This window comes from Ictidomys tridecemlineatus, chromosome 5, assembly GCF_052094955.1.
Source record: "Ictidomys tridecemlineatus isolate mIctTri1 chromosome 5, mIctTri1.hap1, whole genome shotgun sequence".
NCBI lineage: Eukaryota > Metazoa > Chordata > Mammalia > Rodentia > Sciuridae > Ictidomys > Ictidomys tridecemlineatus.
In genome coordinates this window covers 66793219-66809992 of record NC_135481.1, presented here as the reverse complement: position 1 = coordinate 66809992, position 16774 = coordinate 66793219, and the positions used below count along the sequence as shown (strand labels likewise).

Sequence of the window (16774 nt, the reverse complement as noted above, 5' to 3'; positions counted from 1 at the left end):
TATTATCATCATCAGTAGTAGTCATAGTAGTACTGGGGATCGAACCCAGGAATGCTTTACCAAGAAGCTATATCCACAGTCCTTTTTATTTTTTGAGAGAGGGTCTCATTAAATTGCCCAGGCAGGCCTTGCACTTTTGATCCTCCCATCTCAGCCTCCCAAGTAGCTAGGATTACAGGCATGCACCACTGACTCTACTATTTATTATTAATTAGAGTCTAGGCATTTATAACTCTGTAAAATTAGATTATACTGTGTGGAAACTGTTAAAATGTAAATGGACTTTTCTGTTCAATAGAGATGCAAATTATTTCTATGAGCTAGGAAAATAACTCCAAAGGTTTTAGTTTTGTTGCCCTGCAGGACATCAACTGATTTTGTATCTAACTTTGCAATCTTTAGCATTCATTTTTATTCTCTGAATGCACCTTTTTTTCCTTTTCTCTTTGAACCAGGTTTGTCACCCTGCAGATTCCCTCCTTAATGAAAAGTGATTAACACATATTCACCGCTTCTTTTCAAGGCCTCATATACCTCTGCTTCTGTAGTCCCCACCAATTTAATATCACCTTGAAATGCACTTAACAACTATCGTTGATTTTCTGACCCAAGTGTTTCTCTGGAGCATTCTCATGACATCAAGAAAATAAACACCTCTAGAGATATATACACTCCCCACCTTTGCAAGTAAAATAAATCACCAGAACAAAGCTAGAATTGTCGAAATGTACAAACTCAGGCTGGGGTTGTGGCTCAAGCAGTATCCGCTCGCCTGGCATGCATGCGGCCCGGGTTTGATCCTCACACAAAGATGTTGTGTCCGCCGAAAACTAAAAAAATAAATAAATTCTCTCTCTCTCTAAAAAACAAAAAAGGTTTAAAAACAAATGTACAAACTCAACATGTTACTCCAAGTAATCTGCCCTTCTTTGTTCACATTTTGTTCAATCTATATCCATGATCTGGGGCTTGGGCTCTGGTCCTCAGTATACCTGCTATCCTCTCAGTCCTGCTAAGAGCCTCTGCCCACACACAGTCATACACGTAACTCCAGGGCCCAGCTAAGTTGAATAAACCGTGGCCACGCACCTGATCCATGTAGCTGCCTACCTACTGGTTGGACAATCAGGGAAGGAAGGCCAGGCCCAATGAGATACCTGACTGGGCAAATTTGACAAGGAAACTTGGAGTTAATATTTGGTAGTGCAAGAGCCAAAATCAAGCAGGGATTTGAAGTCACAAATCAACAGGTCAATCATTAGCAGGAAGAGCTGCAGCAGGTGTGGAATGCCCAAGTTGCTCCGGTGGCTGAGCATGGAAACACAGAGGCATGGACTCTACTGCTGAGCTGGCAAGGTCCGAGTTTGCTTTTTAGAGCTGTGTTTGATCTTGAAAGACTCTGGGTTCCCCAGCTATGTCCTGGATTCTGTCAGGCTCTATGACTATTCTGCTGCTCCTATTCCTCTCCAAAGCCAAGTGGTGTGGTGTATCCTGGGTTGCCATCCGACTCATTATTTGGTCTACAGCTCTTACTGTCTTATCTATGTGTGTCCATCAAAGAAACCCCACAATACTCGAGGGAAATTTATAGGTCTCTGCTTCTTTCTCTCAAAAGACCCTGACTTGTTCTCTCACATTTTCTTATAACTCAGTAGGTTAAGTAACAATCAATGTATTATAAGAATAATAAAATCTATCCAGCATGGAAGTTCTTCAAAAATCTGCAAATAGAATGACCATAGGATCCAGCAATCCCATTCCTGGGTATTTATCCAAACAAAATGAAATCAGTATATTGAAGAGACATCTACTCTGTCATGCCCATTGCAGCATTACCACCATACACAAGATATACAATCAACCTGCTCACCATCAATGGATGAATGGATGAGGAAAATACATTATGTATGCACAATGGAATATTATTTAACCATAAAAAGAAGAAAATCCTGACATTTTCCCCAACATGGTTAGAATTGGAGGATATTACGATAAGTTCAATAAACCAGGCCCAGAAAGACAAATATCACATATTCTCACTTATATCTGGAGGCTAAAAAAAAAAGCTGATTTCATAGATGTAGAGAATAGAATAGTAGTGACCAGAGGCTAAGAAGGGTGTGGAGGAGAGAAGAAGAGAGGATCTTAATGGATACAGGGGTGCAGTTAGGAGCAAAAACTTCTAATGTGTTCTATATCACAGATGGATAATTATGGTTGACAACAATTAAATACTTCAAAATAGTTAGTAGAGGGGATTTTGAATGCTCCTGACACAAAGAAATGATCAATGTTTGAGGTGACGGATATGCCCATCACTCTGATATAATCATCACACATTATATACATATATTGAAATAATCACACCATCCCCCATAATAGTACAATTATTATGTGTCAATGTAAAAAACTTTTAGACATTTAAAAAGTATTATTTCCTTTTGTTCAGTCTACTGTCTCCAGGTTGTCAATAATTTTCTAAGGAAAATGTTTCCTTGGTTAGACCTGTCTTCCCTTCATCTCTCTCCATTCATTTCTATGGATCATTTATTCTCCCCAGAAGCACACACACACTCTTCTAAATGAGTGAGGCAACATCACACATTGAAGAAGCTCACAATCTTGCCAATGCAGTGTTGCAAAAGGGGGCTGGTGCAGGAGGGAAGTAGGAGGGTGGACCTAGGTGCCTCTGGAGGTGGGGGCGCCAGAACCTGGTGCTCAGGGTGGGATGGGAAGGGCACTCCCTGGCTCCATGGCCTGTCTTGGCAGCTTTTCTTCCTAGCTTTCCCATAAACATTGGCTTTCATGCTTCTGGCCTGGAACCACACATAACCAAAGCCATATGTTCAACTTGGATTAATTAAACAGTGGCCTCAGCAAAATTTATGGTTCTCCTTCTGATGCTTTTGTGTTGCAATGCCTTCAATATTCGTTACTGTGAGATATTTGTTATAGTTAACCCTGTAGCTTGGGTTCTATTGGTCTGTAAAGTCTAAATGTTGAGAGACTTCTGGACTTGATTTTTAAACATAAGGATTGTTTTTGGTTTATTTCATGAGAATGTATCTTCTCTCTTCTAAGTTTGGGCCAATGAGAGTCCAGTCTTGATTTTTCTCAGTGATGACAGTCATCTTAACTGATTTTAGGAAATGGTGTAAAAAAAAAAAAAAAAAGGATGTGCAATAAAGTCTCAATTCTCAGTTGTCATTCCAAACTCCAGATAAACTTCTAATTTCCAGTCCAATTTCTAATCCTAAGTGTCCAGGCACGCAGGATGGCAGGAAAAGGGACAGGAATTTGAGGTTTGGCTCAGTTTTTCCTCCTCCCAGGGGCCACACCTAGTGCTGTACTGAGGTATACATCGTTGGCTGGCAACTGTACTATGCAAGCGAACTGAATTGTGTTCCCTAGGTTGCAGAGCTTTACAGACACCCTGCTGCAGCAGCCCTGACCCATTTCCCTTCTCTCACAAAGATCAGCACCAATGGTGGAATGTCATGGCAGGTTAGCGGGAGGGAAGGTTATAGTGATGGGGAGTCCCTATGACCTTGGGCAAGTCCCCTGAACTGCAGGTCTGTCTTAGCTCCTTTCTCTGCAGTGTGCACAAGGACAGTGCCTGCTTCCTAAGGGATGAGGGATCATTTCCCTTGGGGATGGAGCAGAGACTTACCCTTCTGATCCTCATAAATGTACATTTAGGCTGGGGCCACTTTCAAACACAAAGACTTCCTGGCTGTGTGACCCCAATGTTTTCCTCCAGGCAGGGCATCCAGGCATTTCTCCAAGGCAGGGTTGTGTGGGGTTCATGCTGACTGCCGTGCTACTCACCCAGCTGAGTGCCGGAGAATCCACTGCACCAGATTTGCAGGGATCTAAGCTTCTTAGACTCATCCAGTACAGGACCGTCCTCCCCTGCCTTAACTGCTTTTTTTTCCCCTTCCCTGTGGTAGGGATTGAACCCAGGGTCTTGCACATGTTAGGCAAACACTCTACCACTGAGCTATACCTACAGACCTTTTTATTTTATTTTGAGACAGGGTCTTGCTAAATTGCCCAGCCTGACTTTGAATTTGTGATCTTCTAGCCTTAGCCTCCAGAGTCACTGGGATTACAAGTGTGTACCCCTGTGCTTGGTCTAATTGCTCTTTACATCTCCCTGTGACCAGGAAGATTCTTCATGATTTCAAATAAGATATTGTGATTCAGAAGACATTCTTCTATAGATTTCTAAGGCTCATGCCCTCCTCTACTGCTTGACCCAGACCCTTCTAGCACTCAGCTTGGAAACACATGAATTTCTACCCTAAAGACTCCATCCACGCTCCCCCTGGTTGTCTCTTCCATTAGAATTAGTAAACCAGGTTTGCCTCCTGCACAGCATTTATGAAATCCAGGTGCCCTTGGCTGCATTAGGGGAAAGGCCCTTTGTCTCAGCTGCTCAGCATTGTCCTGTTTTTTCTTGGCATCTTCACCCTTCTTCCCCTACTCACTTCCCCAGTGCGTGGTGGTTCTAGTGAGGCTGACGCCACCCAGCCTCAGGACTGACACTGGCTCAGCCTAGCCAATCCACAATGTGGTCAAGGCAGGGTACAGATAATAGTCCCCATATTTTTGCTATAATTATTGGAAAAGAGGGTCTAGCTTTCCACAGGGCTTGCTAATCTGGCCGGGTGAACCCTGAGGCTGCTGGAGGCTGTTTGGGGCTGGAGAGGCATATAGTGGAAAACAACCGTGAGAGATTGCCACCTGATGACACTGCTGAAGCTCCTGAAGTCCTGGTTACATGAGCCGACAGATGATCTTTAGGTCTATTTGAATAGGATTTTATATCACTTGTATTTGAAAGAGAGCTGATCACAGGCTGGCTGAAGTATAAACTCATTTTCAGCAATCAAAAGCAGTGCGTTTTTTAGGTGAAGGAGAGAAGAAGGGGCACGGGGGGGGGAGAAAGATAGAGAGAATGGGGGGAAGGAAGAGTGAGGAGTCAGGGGGCAAGAAGGGCAGAAAAATCCAGAGTCTGCAAAATGCTACCTAAATTTGCTTATTCTTTATTAAAACCATTCCCCTCCCTCCATCCAAACCGCATAATCTGTCACCACTGTGCTTTTAGCTACCCTCCCTTGAAAAAGAGACTCCAAGAGACTTGCTCTGGCTAGGCAGAGCTTTCAGTGAGGTTTTCTCCCAAGGATCCCTCCTTGTTTGAAACCTCCCCCAGCCTGGCATGTTCTGGCTCCTCCCCCAAGCCCTGCCTGCTCCTGCAGTGGCCACCGGGTTTGACCATCTTGACCTCCAGCCCACAGCTTGGGAAACATCCATGGAGTACGTGTTGACGTCCATGGGACAAGCAACTTCATGCCCTACCCAGGTGCCAGTGAAAATTAGATTAATCTTTTAATCACCCCACCCTCCACCCCCAAATGGTTTAAACAAGATAGAAATCTACTTTTTCTCAAGTAAATGAGCCTGGTCTTAGGTTTCTTGGCGTTATCAAGAACCCAGTGTCTTTCTACCGCCCTTTCCCACCGTCCTCAGGGGGTGGGGGGGATACACATCCCGGCATTCCCTGCCCTACCCCCTCCTCCCACCTGCACATCACTTTCACTGACATCATTGGACACAGCACAGAGACACAATAGCAAGGGAAAGGCAGCTCTTCTGTTACCAAATAAATGTTGGGGGCCCATTGTTAAGGAAAATAGGTAGGATGGATACTGGGGAACACTAGGAGTCTCTGCCAAAAAAGGTTCCTGAATGCCACACACAAATCCAGTGCATGGTAGCCAATGAAGGCCCCCGGGGAAAGGGATAGTTATTTGCAGAAACATTAGGAAATATATCCTCATCCTACAAATGCCAAGAGAATGGCTTGAGCCCACCAGGGAAAACCTACTTCATCATCTATCCCGACCATTCAGAGATCAGAACCCTTCGGGGGTAAGGCCTCCAATCCCATTTCGATTCTCTAAGAACAGCTGGACCTACAATAGTATTTGGCCTGAAGAAACCGTCCAGAAAACTTCCAGGGAGCCAGAGGCCAGGCAAAGGAACCACGTCCCTACTTGACCCTGTCTCAGCTGAGATTAAACAATAGCAGCTTTCTTCAAGGAGAAGTGAAGTGGGAAGTGTTTCTTGATATGCTTCACTGAGACCCAGGGTCTGCTTGTGAGGAAGTGAACTGTGGACTTCCACACAAGACCCTTTAGCTTCTTCTGAAGCTCAGGAGAACTGTAACTGGATTCTCCAAACACCACCTTGGCAGGTCATTAACAACCATGTGACAAACAACTGAGGAAAGAAACCTAACCTCCTGCTTCACTGATCAACACTTCGAAAGTGCTTAAAATGTTGGTCAGCTCAGGATATGGGCCTGAGCATTCTGGATGAGAAAAATCGTTATTATCACCACCACCACCACCACCATCATCATCAAGTGCTTATTATATTATATATTCACTATGTATCAAGCACTGCTATAAGTACTGTGGAAAGATCACAGAGATGAAAAAGGCACTGTCCCTGCCACAGGGAGTTTATAATCTAACAGAAAAAAAAAAAAAAAACGAGTTATTTTGAAAGACCATTTTTTAAATGTCTGTTTCCAAAAACAAAGTAAAACACAAACAAGGGAAGAAGCTGGGTGTCCAGCTTCTTACGTTTACAATGCTAAGTGTTTTGAAGAGGGTGGTTTCTAAATCCCTGTATCTGTCTCTGGGAAGAGATGGGGAGGATGTGATGCGGGTCACGTGGGCCAAGGCTGAATGGGTCCTCAGAAGCAGCAGCAGAGCCTCCCATTGATTCCTATCACCTCCTGCCTCCTGGCTGAGCCTGCCTCAGGTTATCCCCTCTCCAAGGTGAGACAACTGTGTTCATTTCTTCCTGGCTCCCTCCCCGTCTTGCACTCTGTGCCCACAGAAGTGATAATGTCTGTGAATCACATGGAGCTTTCTGAGAACCGATTTTACATCTTTCTTGGGAATGTGGGAGTGAAACAGCTGGCTTTTCAAAATGGCTATTTTGTTTTGAATTCATCTTCAAATAAACTTTTCTCAGGAGAAGTGATGAGTGAGGGTCAGAGAGCAGATAAAATGCCCATGGGAGAGTAAAACAAGATACCAGAATCCCCTGGGAGAAGATGGCTGATTTCCAGAGCCCTGTCTTCTGCCACCAGACGCTAAGGCAGCTCTTTCATCTCTGGGTGTCCTTGTCCTCCAATCGGTGTCTTCAGCAGCCACTGCCCCTGCTCCAGGGTCACACTCCTCCACACTCCACAGCCATACGGAGCCCTCAAAACCATCCACATTTCATTCATTCATTCATTTACTCATTCTATATTCATTCAATGTTTATAGGCACCGCCTGGAAATCTTATCTCTGTTTGCCATCAGGAAGGGTTTGTATTTGCATCTCCTTTTCTGTACAATTTGTTTCATTCCCCAAGTGGTTTTAGACTTGAAAGGAGATGTTACTCAGAAGCTTTCCTAAAAGCAGTGTCTCAATTCCTTAGGGAGACACCTACTTCTCCAAAGAAGCCTCCAGCGAGCGTCCTTGGCCCAGGTTAACATCCATCTTCCTGCACATCCTCACGGGGGCATTCCAAAGGACCATAGCAACTTTGTGCAGTCCCCAGTTGTCTCCAGGGAAATCAGAGATGCCTGGATATAGCAAACAAAGACTCTTTGTGTCGGTAGGGCTGAGTTACCGACAGGCTTGAAATGTAGCTTCCTCCCCTGGGGCGCAGGAAAAGGAACCTGAAAGGCTAGAAGGATGGGTTAAAAACAAAGATAAGATTTAAAAGGAATAGAAGTAGAATTCTGTACCTAGTGATTAAATGAGGGAAGAAAACGAGGAAGGCAGAAGGAATCCCATTTGATGGTGGCGTAAGCGAAGCTGTTCAGAGATTTTGGTTGACTGCAAGCTCAGGGTGCACAAAAGACTGATGTGGCAGATGGAAACCTAGACAACCCTTGACGATGTTGATGGCGTCACAGCTGTCTAGGGAGAAGGATGGTCCTTGATTTTGTCACAGACCAAGCCATACCTGAAGTATGTACTTCCACGTTAAGAGACACTTTAACATAGAGAAGGATCCTCAGGAGACCACACCACGTGAGAAACTTTTGATTTCCAGCCTATAAAAATAATTTATAGACAAGACAACCTTCTTCAAATTGGTCAGATGGAAAAGGGAGCCTGGAGAATGGTTTCATTGTTCTCAGATTGTGAACTTCCACAACTTCTGGCCTCTTCCCCTCAAAATTTGACCTGTGTCTTCTTTTATCCCTTCATGACTGCCTGACTCAGAGGAAGAATTGTTTCTCCTCCTTCCAGAGGTGAACCTCATCTTCTCCCTTCTGTAGCACATACCAGTGATAATTACCACCTCCTTTAGGATATTTCATTTGTCCTTCCCATAAGCTGCAAATATGAGAGAGATGATAATTTGGGCATTATTTTTCAGAGCAAATATATCTTGCTTGTTTGTTTATTTATTTATTTATTTATTTATTTATTTATTCTTTTGAGTTATACATAACAGTAGAATCCATTTTGACACAATTAAGTTTGGGCACTTTTTACATGCCAGGTGCATAGTGACTAATAGGTTTTATCTTGATTAATCCTCACATCAATCCAATAAAGTAGATCATGTCTTCTCCATTCCCAAATGAAGCTCAAAGGAGTTTGATGACATTTCCCAGCCCACACAGCTGCCAGGTGGTAGAACTAGGACTCAATTTCAGGTCCATCTGCCTCTAGAACCCTAGCCTCTCTTCAGCCTGTTAAACACTCCCTTCTATTTAGCAGCCAATGTCTCGGATGGTGACTCCTTGCACAGGTTTACCTCCTCTCACTCATTCATCCAGACAGCTGCAGTCTGCTTTCTGCTGACTCTGCAGAAACAGAGGTTCAATGGGGTCCTAATAGTTAATCCCAATCCCAATATCCCTTCCTCAGTGCTCACTCCACAGACGCATCTGTGACATTGGCATTGACACCTTCCTGCAACTGGCTGAGCCTGCCAGTTTACCTCTCTCCCATCCCAAGTCCCACTTCAAAAATCAGTAGCCATTTAAAAATATCTGAGGACTCAGCTGGAGTTGGAAATCAAGGATCCGGGGCGGGGGTTCCTTGGTGTGTTGTAGGGGTGCAACTGTCTGAATAGATCCCACCCACACTCATATGTTGAAGCTTAACCCCTAATGTAATATCTTAATATATCCCCTGCCTTTGGGAGGTGATTTCGGGAAGAGACTTCATAAATGACCTCATAAAACAGGCGTTTAGGGAGCTGTTCCTCCCTTTTGCCCTCTCATCACTTCTGCCAAGTGTCTCCCTTTTTCTTCACCTCCCTGTGAAGACGCAAGTCCCCACAGGAGGAACAGGACCTCACCAGATGCCATATCTGCCAGTGCCTTATTCTAGGACTTCCCAGCTTCCAGAAATGAGAGACAATAAATTTCTGTTCTTGTTAAATTATGTGGTATTTTGTTATAGCAGCACAGACTATGATGAGGGTAAGATTTAGGGTCAGTTCCAACGATCCAACTGTTCTCATACCGGTATTGGTGGAGTTGTCTAAAGGGCGCATGAAGCTATAGGGCCAAAATAAAGTGGCCAGGGATGAGGATGAGGATTGTCTCAAAAATCAAAGGCAGTTAGCAGGTCAGAAGGCAGTGGAGAGTTCCAGATGTAGCCTTAAGCTCTCTCTTCTGGGCTCAGCATTTGCAAATCTCCTTTGGAATTCTAGAAACTCTTTAGCTTGATAAATGAGAGTACAACAATTTTGGTGGCCTCTCTAAGGCACTGATTTCCCCACCCACCATCAAGTTACCAGGTGAGCAAAGTGGAAATGCACAATCCTTAGTAGATAGAGCTGCTTCTGGGTCCTCCAGGGCAGACCCTCTGGTTTTCTCTCCTGTTCTCCAGTGGAGGGGGAGCCTCATCTGCTGCTCCTCCCTGCATTCCATCTCCCATTTCATTTTGTTCTGAAGGGAATCTGAGGATCTCTTTTCATTTTCACATGGAAACAACTGCTGCCTCCAAAACCTGAGGTGTGTTTCTCAGAAAATTATGTCTTGACTCTTTCTACTTTAACAAGCGCTAGAGCAGCACAAGTGTTCCTTCTAATTTCCAAAAGAGGCAGGAAAAGAGCCGACAAAGTGAGCCTCACATCCCTCCTTGCTGCTCTCCTATGAAAGTTGATGATCCTCCTTCCTTTGTTCTGTTTCAGGCTGTGATGCTTCAGTAGAGCAGGACTGAAGATTCAGCAAGACAGAAGGAAAGGTCTTGGATGGCTGCCACCTGGATCTGCCCTCAGAGACTTCCTGGAGAGCCTCTCTCTCTCTTTCCTTGCCTGAATGGCCATTAACATTTCTGCTGTGGGGCCTGGGTGCCCAGGTTGCTGCTATATGAGCTATAAAAACCCAAGCAGAACTGGAACATCAAATTGCTGTGGGTTCAATTTTGGCTGGCAGGCCTCATCTATCATAATCGCACACGTGTGCATACACGCACACAACACACATATGGAAAAATACATCTTGTGGATTAAAAAGTCAAATAGGAACTTAGAGCACTGGTGAGGAGGGTACTGGTCCACCATGCAGTGGGGAAATCTCTTTACATAGGGACCAGCTTTGATGTGGGAGGTCAAGCTAGGAAACCACAAGTCCTCTCCAGAACCTGAATCTAAGAACCAGAGAGCAGGACTATAATTTTCTTGAAACCCTGATATAGTTTAGATCTGGAGAGTCCTCTGGAGAGACCCCTGTGTTGACAGCTTGGTCATCAGCCTGTGGTTCTATTGGTAAGTGGTGGAACCTTTAAGAGGTGAGGCCTAGTGGGAGGAAGTTAGGTCTGGGGGTGTGCCCTTGAAGGGGAATAGGAACCCCAACTCCTTCCTCTCTCTGTTTTTGCTTCCTGGCTGCCACGAGATGGGTAGCTTTCTTGGCCATGGGCTCCTGCTCTGATGTACTGCTTCAGCACAGGCCCAGAGCAATAGAGTCAACTAACCATGGACTGAAACCATGAACCAAAATAAACATTTCCTGATTTTTTTTGAACCCAGGGACACTCTACCACCGAGCTACCTCCCTAGTCCTTTTTATTTTACTTTATTTTTAAAATTTTGAGACAGGGTCTTGTCAAGTTGCCTAGGCTGGCTTTGAACTTGCAATTCTCCTGCCTCAGCCTCCCTAGCAGTCAGGATTATAGGCATGCCCCACAGTGCTCAGCTTCTCATTATGTTGTTTGTCTCAGGTGTTTATCACAGTGACAGAAAACTGACTAACACAGATACCTAGCTTGACTATGGTGATGACTGGCAACCTGAGGGCAGATTTGATCTGTAGATGTGTTGAACAATATCACAGAAAATTTTGATCCAACATTTATAAGTTGGGAGAATTCCAGATTTATGGCTTCTTTGAGTGGAACAAAATTAGAAGATAGTGCTAAATTGGGCTTTCATGGCCAAATGGATGTGCCATTTAGACAGAGCGTGTGCATCTGATGGTTCTCCATTCTCTCTGCCATTCCCTGTGACAGCTCTTACACTGAGGGTTAGGTGCTACAGACCTTCCACTTGCACAGCTGTTTTTCTTATAGCAGAGAAAGATTTTTCCATATCATTGCCATCAAAAGTGATTTTCCACACTTGGCCCCCATGACTCCTATGGACTTTAGAATTTATAACCCCTTTCAAAGCACCTGGACTAGCCAGGATTGGTTCCGCTGCACAGGACTGAAAACCCCACCTAATGTCAACAAAAATAAAAAGAGTGGCTGACTGGCTCATGCAGCTGGGAGGAACCCCTGGGGTGGGGGTGACAGGATTGGAGGAAGGACTTCAGGAATCACAGAAAATGGCCACTCAACCCTGCCAGGTTTCCCTCCAGTTCTCCTTGCTGCTCATCTCTGCCTATCTTTGCATGCTGGCCTCATTCTCTCAGCAGAGACGCCTTTGCCACATGCTAAGGATCATGGCCAACCCAAACCCTAATTTAGAAATCCCAGTAGGATAAAGGCATTCGCTTTCTCTACTTCTGAAAATCAATCTCAGGAAAGGATGCTGACCCTGCTTGGGTCCTAAACCTTACAGCTGCAGGCTATTTTCTTTTCAAACCACAAACTTGTATAGCTGATCACTATTTAAGCAGGTCACAAATACTAACTTATTTAAGTTATTAAAGAAGTTAAGAGGATTTCTCAAGGCCATATAGCTATTAACTGATGGAGTTGGAAATTGAACCCAGAGAGTCTGTCTCCAGAGCCCATGCTTGTATCCCTATGGTATGGTTGTAAGGGTTGTACTGAAAACTCTAGGGAAGCAACTACAGGACTTCCACAGAGAAGAACCCTCAGGTGCTTACCCCTTAGGCAAATCATTGTTAGGGTGAATGAGAGGTGATGCTGATGATGGATTATTTTTGGTAGCATTTGTGGTGGGGGGGGAGTGGGAACCATGACTGACAGCCCCACCTGTATGCATCTACTTGAAAAAGAGTGAATTCCCAGAGAAAGAAACCCAAGCAGACAGCAATAATGTCTGACCATCTCAGAAGCATCAGCCATGGCTTATAGCATCTGCCCATCTTTATGTCCCCTCATAGACCTCTGAGATCTGAAAGGGCCTCTGGGAAGGATGTTCTGGCTCAGAGTCTCTTTTCTGAATCTTTCTATTCTGTGAAGCAAGAGGACAAGGCTTATCTCCTGAGGTTTTCAGGATTTAGTGAGATCAGTAACCAGCTAGCATGGCTTATGACAGATGGAGAGCTCTAGAATATGTCAGCCATTTAAGACTTAACATTCACCCTGGCTCTCATTGGGCAAGGGTCACTCACAGCCCCCTGCTCTCGCTTCGGACTGTATCTGGTCTAGTCTATCCTTCTGAGAGTTACACAGCATCCCACCCCCCACCTGCTCTCCTAGCTTTGCTTTGGTTTTTCAGGGTAAAACCTAAGACCCCTGCCCCATTAAGGAAGGTTGCAAAGGGAGGAGACAGGGCTAGGTGCTGAGTATGTAGGTGGGTAGGTTGTTGGAGGTGCAAGTCGTTTGAAGAATACCAAGTGCTCATGACAAGTTGCAATGGTGGTGAATGAGATGAAATGCAGAGAGGAAAGGGAAGAAAAAGAGAGATGGGGAGAAACAAACTTGGTAAAGTTCTGACTGGTCATTAAAGCCTAGAGATCAGCCTTTTTTTAAAAAAATGAAATCATAGGTAGAAACAAAATACTACAAATAAATAAAGGCACAGAGCAAGGTCAGGGGCTGGGAAGCTGTTAGTTTGGCTTTCCTGTTGCCCTCCACATAGGGCTCCTAAGAACAAAGTTTGAAAACTAGATCTGGGTCAATCCAGGCTCCATGACTATAGCACACTCTGCTGCACTCCTCAAATGAATGATCTATTGCATTGTCCACCTCAAAATGAAGTGTTTTAAAACAATAGCCATTTTATTTGTTTATGATTCTGTGGGCTGGGCTCAGAAGGGTGGTTTTCCCCGGGGTTGCTAGAGACAGGAATGGGGCTGGATTAGCTAAACTGGCTCCACTCTCACATCTGGTAGTTTGTGCTGATGTCTCTCTATATACTTGGTCCCTTTCCTCAAGTTGGCTATTCTGGAATTCTTCACAGGTGGCACTGAATTCTACGAGGACAGGACTGGAAGGTGAAAGTCCTCTTCAGGTGTGAGGTGGGAAGCCACCCAACATCACTTTTTCCACATTCTCCTGGCCAAAGCAACTCAGATTTAAGGGGTGAATAAATAGACCCTTGGTGGAATATCAAAGTCACATGGAAAAGAGTTGTTCATACATGAATGAGAGAAATGTATGGCTGTTTTTTTGCAACCTACCATTTCTCCTCATTTTCTTTTCTTTTCTTTCTTTCTTTCTTTCTTTCTTTCTTTCTTTCTTTCTTTCTTATTTTTTAGTTATAGTTGGATATAGCACCTTTATTTTATTTGTTGTTGTTGTTGTTGTTTTTTTAATGTGGTGCTTAGGATGGAACCCAGGGCCTCACATGTGCCAGGCGAGCTCTCTACCACTGAGCTACAACCCCAGCCCCCTCTCCTCATTTTCTATAACCCTTTTTCAATAAATTTGGCATGTGTTGGGGCATATAGATATGACAAAGTGTAGTAGGTGTGGGAAAATGTGGCAAACACTGCTAGTTCCCTACTCATAATTCATTCTCTATTTCTTTTTGATTAATAGAACCACCCTTATCTTTTTCAGGATGGCAAGGTGCCCAACTATAAGTATTCACTTCCTCAGATTCCCTGACCCCTGGGGTCACCAGGTGACCCATTTCTGGCCAATAAATGTAACTGGAAGTATCCACAACAGGGCCTTCAGGAAAATTTCTGTTTTCTGAATAAAAGGGATCAGTCTCAGTGGATCAGACTTGCCTCTGTCTTCCCCTTTCCTTCCCGTCTCATTCCTGCTTGAGTCACTATGCCACTCTTAGGGTGGAGCAGCCATCTTGAAATCATGAGGATGATATGAAAAATGGCCAAGGAGTGTTCAGACAGAGGAAGTTTGATCTCTGATGGCATCATGGGGACTCTGTTCTAGTCTGGGCTTTTCAAAGCCTGAGAAAAATTAACCTTGATTGGTTAAGTCACAGAGCTGTGGTTTCTGCTACCAAAACAGGGATTGCTGAAGAGATAAGGTTGAGAAAGAAGGCAGAAGTCTGAACACAAAAGGGCCAGGACTCTGAGGAAGACACCATAGCTGTCAGGCAGACTTAAATGAGCTTTTATATTGTGTTATATGCATTTGTGCTCATGTGTATCTGGTTATGCACCAGCATGGATGAATGTGTTTGGGTCAGGGGCTACTGTGTATACAAAAGCATATTGTCTTAGTTCATTTTGTGCTGCTATAGAGTACCACAGATCAGCTAACTTATAATGGGCAGATATTTATATGGCTTATGGTTTTGGAAGCTAAAGAGTCCAAGAACATGAGGGCATCCTTGCTGTGTCATAACATGATGGGAGGTACCACATGGGAGAGAGGGAGGGGATGAAGGGAAGAAAGAAGAAAGAAAGAGAAAGAAAGAGAGGGAGAGGTGCCAAACCCTGGTTTTATACAAACCCACTCTTGTTTTAATGACGTTACTCCATTCATGGGGACACAGTCCTCATAACCTGATCACCTCTTAAAGATCCCAATTCTTCATACTGTTGGGTTGGGGGTTAATTTCTAACACATAGACTTTGGGGGACACATTCAAATCATAGCAGAAATGCGACAGTTGTTAACAAAATCTTAAATCAAACTGGAATACAGATTTTGAAAGACTGAAATAATAAGCTGAAGGTGAAAAGACAATGGTGTTGACTAAAAACCTTGTAGTTAGATTTTTAAAAAGATGTGAGAACAGGAGTGCTGAGTTTCACAGCCTGGGGGTTTGAGTTGACTATAAGGGCTAAGGATGAGCTCAGAGAGGGAGCCCTGAGTGCCAGGAATGTGTTCGGGTCAGGGGCTACCAAGCTCTCACTTGGCCTATGATGGCAATGATCAGCCAGGATCTAAACCTGGACAGGCATCCCTCAGCTCTGCACAGTCCAAGCACTAGCAGCCATGCCATGTCCATCCCCAGATGGTGAACAGGATGCATCCTCAAGAAGATGGGTTGCCAGTCAGAGATCTGGGAAAGTTTCACTTGGACAAGAGAAGACTTGGATAGGCTTGATAATAACTATAATAGTCATCTACTATTGTATAAAAACCACACCTTAAACTTAGTGTCTTAAACTAACAATAATCCTTCATTTGCTCACAATTCTGCAATCTGGCCTGGGGACTTTTCTCTGTTCCATGTGATAGAGTGGTGTGGGCTGGACTCACTGATCCATGTAGGACTAACTGGTAGGTTGACTATGGCTAGAGGATCTGCGGTGGCTTCCTTCAAGTCTGCTGCTTTAGCTGGGGTGGCCAAAATGCCTGGGGACCACCTGTACCACTTTCCTCATGTTCTGTCATCTTCTTCCACATGGCTGCTTCTTCAGTAAGAGGGTAGCCCAGGCTTCATGATTTTAGGAAAGCAGGACAGTGAAAGGTGCTGCTATAGGACTCCTTTCTAGTGCCCTGGGACAGAATTCCTGGCACCTTCAATGGGATCATGCAAGTCGTAAGGCCAATTCAATTACAATATGGAAAGTGATTGTCCACATGTGTGAATTCAGGAGGACGATTGATGGAGGACTGGTTTGTTGCAGTCTATCAAAATAACCAATGTATATTATTTTATAATCGATATTTATAGCCTTTACAGTTCACAAAAGACATTGTGCAAGTTCACAAAGGACACTGTGCAAATTCACAAAGGACTTGCACTAACTTATTTGATCCTTCCAACTAAACTGAGTTGTGGTTCATGCTGTGCTGGTAAAATAAAAACAGCTCCTGATTTGTTGCATTTGCCAATTTCCATGGTGTAAATGGTCCTGTAGTCCACATCAAGCCATCATCATGAGGTCACTGGGTGCAGAGGTGGAGGAGATGCAGTCAACACCTGGCCCCAGCACAGCACTGTATCCAGTGGGTATTATCTCTCTACTTGCAGATGAGATCATGGGCCTTTCTCAAAACCACACATGACCAATAGTGGCAGATCTGGGACTCAGCCAAGACCCAAAGTGCATGCTTTGGCTATAGTATCACCCTACCTCATAGCAATTTTCCTCAAATCCCTGAAAGGGTGGTCTACAGAAGGAGTAGCTGTATTGTAGGTTACCCTAAAATGCAAAATAAGAGTCAATGCAAG

The 16774-nt window shown here is 44.3% G+C and overlaps 1 long non-coding RNA gene across 1 annotated transcript in view; it reads left to right on the top strand.

Annotated features, from left to right (window-relative positions):
* LOC144377831 (uncharacterized) overlaps positions 1 to 16426 on the top strand; it is a 40031-nt gene extending 23605 nt beyond the window's left edge. The window contains exon 2 of the long non-coding RNA XR_013439011.1: positions 10232 to 16426. This is a non-coding gene — a long non-coding RNA (uncharacterized LOC144377831). The remainder of the gene's footprint in view (positions 1 to 10231) is intronic.
* The last annotated feature ends 348 nt before the right edge of the window (positions 16427 to 16774 follow it).